Source organism: Hakea prostrata, chromosome 10, assembly GCF_041222555.1.
Source record: "Hakea prostrata isolate BN-2017 chromosome 10, UWA_Hpros_2, whole genome shotgun sequence".
Lineage (NCBI taxonomy): Eukaryota > Viridiplantae > Streptophyta > Magnoliopsida > Proteales > Proteaceae > Hakea > Hakea prostrata.
In genome coordinates, this window is record NC_142609.1 from 20,466,064 (window position 1) to 20,471,276 (window position 5,213).

Sequence of the window (5,213 nt, forward strand, 5' to 3'; positions counted from 1 at the left end):
AGAGCCCCTTGAGGTTCGGTGGCTGCTTCCCCAAGGTAAGCAAAGGAATGATTATTGATCACTTCAGGTGCTAATTAGGTGTGTCCTAGTGTGATCACTGAGTTTGAAGTGTTGCTAATGGGGCTTGCTCTTACAAGAGCCCATTTTATCACTAATTCTACTGAAGTGGTTTTTGCAGTGAGTGGTAGAAAAATCCCATGGATTGTTTTGCAAAGATGGCATCGGCTGCAAGGATATCTAAATGCGATTCAGGGGAGCTAACTCACTATTTTCGTGAGACAGACCCTGTGGATGATTTTTTGGTTAAGTCAGCCGCAACAGAGAGGTCCAAGGAAAAAAATTATTGAATGGCCAGCCACCATGCAATCTGAAGTGGATTGGGATGCAATGCAAAGACCTAGATATCAATTTTCTAAGCTTGGTCTTTGGTTTGTTACTTAGGTGTTGTTGTTTTGCAATTTGTTTTTCTGTTCTTTTGAGTGTGTGGTCAGTTTTCTTTTAGAGGGTTCTTGGTGGGAGATTCTCTTTCAACTGATTATACAACTTGGTAAGAAACTTATGAATAATGGGTGTATTGAGGGCAACAGTTATTGTGGGGTTGAGTTTTATGTTCCTTGTAATCTTTTTTATCCTTTTTTAATAAAGCTGACCTTTTTATTATGAAGAGGGGGGCTGCAATTTCCTAACAAGAAGGGATGTCTTCGATATATTTTCATCATATAGAGAGTTTTATTGATGTATTAGATAACTCAAGTGATAGCATTAATTTTACGGGTTAACTCAGGAGATGGCACCAAAAATTTTTGAAAATAAAAAGAATTTTACTGAATTTCTCTAGCACGAATTCTAGAATAATTTCCTACAATTCTTTCAGTGTTAGTAATATACTTATGGAGATGATGTTGAACAATTTGAATATGTATGGTATGTGGTGGATGTCACGTGTGTGTCAATCATGGCTCAAGTTAAAGATGCAAGAATTTTGTTCTTTAGACCACTTGAATATTGGGAGAAAATGTTAAAGGTCTTGGAGGAAAAAAAATGTTAACCACCAAGGAATCGTAATCATATGAAGAATGACTACCAAGTCAAGCTGACTCTTCTAATCCGATTAACAATGTCAAAAATGGCAAGTTTATGGAGACTAAATGGACCTAATATATTAAGATTACAAGATAAAGCAAAGTTACCACCATATACATTGATTGGATTGGAAGGATTAGCAACAACTCGTAATCCCAAAACTAGTGCAATTAGAGCCGTATACTCCAATATGTCGGCAGTAGTAGCAAACTGATTACTTAAAAGAAAATTATTGGTGTTTGGTTTAATTTAATTTGTCCCATCCAACAAGTCCTCCACTGATGACACTTGTGATTCTTGAAACCCAGTTTTAACTTTTTAAAAGCCAAGGGCCAAGGCCAGCATATTATATATCATAATATTAAATATCACCCCAAGAGAATCCCATGTTTTTCTGACTCTTTTTATGATCAGAGTTGATAACCTTGTATAGTTTTTCAAACATGGGGCTTATCCACCACTCACAGTCTAGTGCTTTTCTTATTCTGCATATATAATAACTACATTTGCTGAATAAAATTGAAGTTCTTGAATGTGACTCAAGGAAGTAGAAAGTAAGTATATTAATATATAGCAATTTGATGATTGAAATAGACCAATTAATTCTTTATTGAGTAAAAAAGCCTTAGAAAGTGAATGATTTGAAGCTAACCACTCAATAATTTAAAATAATAGTGACCTAATTAGATCCTATCTATATTGGGAATTTGTAATTTTTTAATAATTTTCTATATATGGAAATATTTCAATCAGATGGATGAGATCAACAGATCTTTACCTTGCCAATAGAAGAATGAGAAGATAGGTTGATTGCATGCTAAGATGCCTTCTGCAAGCATCTTAAGTGTATGAGGTCTACATGATCAAAGGGTAAGTGGCAGGGTAGGTTGGTTAGTGAGAGAAATCAAGGTTAGGGACTCTTGGGTGAGCTTCGCATGCTTTTTAGGAGACCCCCACCATACAAGTGCAAGTAGGGATCCTAGCAAAACCCACTTTCTTCAGCCTTTTGACCTCCACCAATTAGGGTAACACAACCATCATTACTCACAGGAAGAAACAGTAAGTTGTGGGACTGATCCAATCTTTGCTTGTAAGGTTGATGTGCTGCCATCCCCATATCCTACTGTATTTAGTAGTACCAGCAGAAGTCTTTTTTTTCTGCAAGAGAATTGAGACTGATTTATCAGGAAACCTGAGAGAACCAAGAAGAGACTCAAACCTAACAAAAGGGGAAACAACAAGATTCAAGACATCACATGGAAGCCTTTCTGTAAAATTTTCTGACATGGATTCCATCTGATCATCTCCTTTGCCTGTTTTAGCAAGACTGCTTTTAACCCTTTTATGTTTTGTCAGTAGATCTCCAATTAGACAACTTCATTAAGTAATTTTGTCATCATTAAACCATTTAATTAACAATGAAGGATTTTCAGGTATACATTATTTACTGTATAAGTACAGTATATATATATTGAATCCCCAGCTTTTTCTCCTGATTCCTGGTTGATTTAGCAGCAGATAGACTGCTACTGGATCATCACTTTGAAGTCATTCAGGCTCTAAGGGATTGATTGGACATCACCATGTTCATACTTCATAGTTCATACCACCCCATCTGATAACATCCATCGTTCAGTGTACTGTATGCTGTAACAAGCCATCACAATTCACACTATCACAGTGAAGTGTAGAGACAGAGAGGCTTACTGACTTTCTGTAACTATGGCAGTATGGATGGAATGGGGGAGAAGAGTGATGGGCTGTGAGGCAGGTTCTGATGGAACGGTTGGATACCTTTGACATGACAAGATGGAGGAGGGGAAAAGGAAGGAAGGAGTTTTTGAAGCAAGTGACTACATGAGCATGTGAATGTCGATTAGTCACATACGCCGTGTCAGCCATGATGGATATCGTCGAGAGCTTTGACCTTTGGAATTGGCTTCTTCTGCTATCACATCACACAACTTGCGAAGAAGAAAGAGCGAGACGTAACGTGTCATGAAAAGAATGGCTAGGGTTTCAGATTTGCTACAGAAGCTTTGCAGACAATTGCAGTGGGCACTGACTCTCATTTGCCAATGGTTTGGGCGGCAACGGCTTTAAGTCTTTAACCCTACCATCAGATCGATGGTGTCTCATATCTCTCATCGCGGTCTCTTTCATTCTCTTTGCCTGTCATTCACATTCTCTCCTCTCTCTCAACGGTGTATTAATTCCATTCTGTAACTTCAATGACTATGTCCCAAGCGCAGCCAGTAAAGCGGATGCCTTGGTAATATGAACCTACACGCATTAAAAGCTTCAACTAACCATACCCTGATGCCACGACGTGACATTGTGATAACAATCACTCCCAAAATTACACAAAAACCAACACAAACCAACTGAACCACCAACCAATCCCCAAAATGGGATCCAATCTCTTATAAAATAACATTAGTGACACCGGATAGGATTTTTGTTCGCGGCTGCCCGGATATCCTATGCGCAGTCCTAGGTTTTTTACACCGATTGAGACATTAATCTAACAGTTTCAGTGTATTAAGTTTGTTTTTTAAATTTAAATTATTTTGCAATTTACAACTTCACACCGTTGATTCAAAGAAAATTCACAAAAAGGCCAAAATTTGGGACAAATAGGACATAACTCGAATACATTTGAACCCTAGCATGCTCTCTTCATCGGCGGTAACCCAATCCATCTTCTCCGTTAGGTGACCGTCTAATTGATGTCTTGCTTCTTCATCTCCGGTGATCCCATTCTAACAACCTTTCTGCTCGAGGTTAAGTGATTTTTAAGCTTCTTAATCTCTTCCTAAGTTATAACGTACTTAGGTTTCCAAGCCAAAAATCCAAGTTCCTAACTTTCTTCCGCTACAACGATTTAGGCTAAAAGTTTTTTGGATGATCGCCATTTTGAAACTCCCACATATGGATTCTAATCAACAGATCGATAGTGATGAATGGATGATAATGCAAGGAATCAAAGATAGAGCTCAAGAACTAAGAAGATGGAAACATAAAGTAAAGGAAGAAGCATATGTGAATTTCAGTTTTTGTGTTCATTTAATGACCTTCTATTTTCATTTTGATTCATAAATTTACATAGAATCCATCTATAATATCAATATCAAATTAAAAGTAGAAAGATGTTTTATTATGAGTTCACTGTGGTGTGTTGTTTAGTTGTGCTACGCTGAAGGAGAAACTCATTTATTTTCTCCAAATCGAAACCGATGGATGGTAAAAGGAAAACTATTAACAAGAACTCATCCAGTACCCTAATTGGAAGAATCAAGGTCATCTCAGAAACGATTACCAACTTTGATCGGTTGAGGAAGTTTGATGTTTGTTCAAATAAGAAATTCCATGTGACAAGCATCTCAATCTTTGTGAAAACCTCGATTTTCCTTTGACAAACCCTAGAACCCCGGTCAATAGAGGGGTTACAATGGTGAATGTCGTGAAATTGTGGGAATCAAAGTGTAAATTTAATAACTTATTTGTATTCAGATTCAAATTTACTGTTTTGACCTCAATAACTATTGTTGATATCTACACCTGCCATGTGTCATCATATTGAACCAGCACGGAGGACACCGCTTACCATCACACATTTTGGAGAAAGATTCACTCTTAAATATTGACAAAGTGGAATTCCTCTAGAGTGAATTGTGGCAGTATGTAGGTGTGCTTCTAGCATATTGGGAGATAATCTTTTGTTAGAGACTTAAAGTCCTAGGAGGTATGTATTTGATCATTCTCCCCCCTATCCCATCTCCAAAAGGCTTTTGAGCCCCAAGTCATGATGCTTGGTAACCACTTGGTAAAGAAAAAAAAGAAGAATTGTTGCGGTATACCATCTTTTTTTCTTCTTCTTTTCTTCTTGTTCTCTTATACTAATCGTTGTGTACGTTCATAGTTTTGAAGAAAGGCATAAATGAGAAAATGAAAAATAGGAAATTATAAATTTGAGAATTTTGAAGAAATAAGAATTATTTGATGTTGCAGCATTTTCTAAGGCTCAGTAAAGTAGCACACTAAACCCACAAGACCCACAACGCCCACAAGTCTAAACAAAAATATCTAGAAGCAATAAGTGAATGAACAGTCAATAAGTTTTAGGTCAA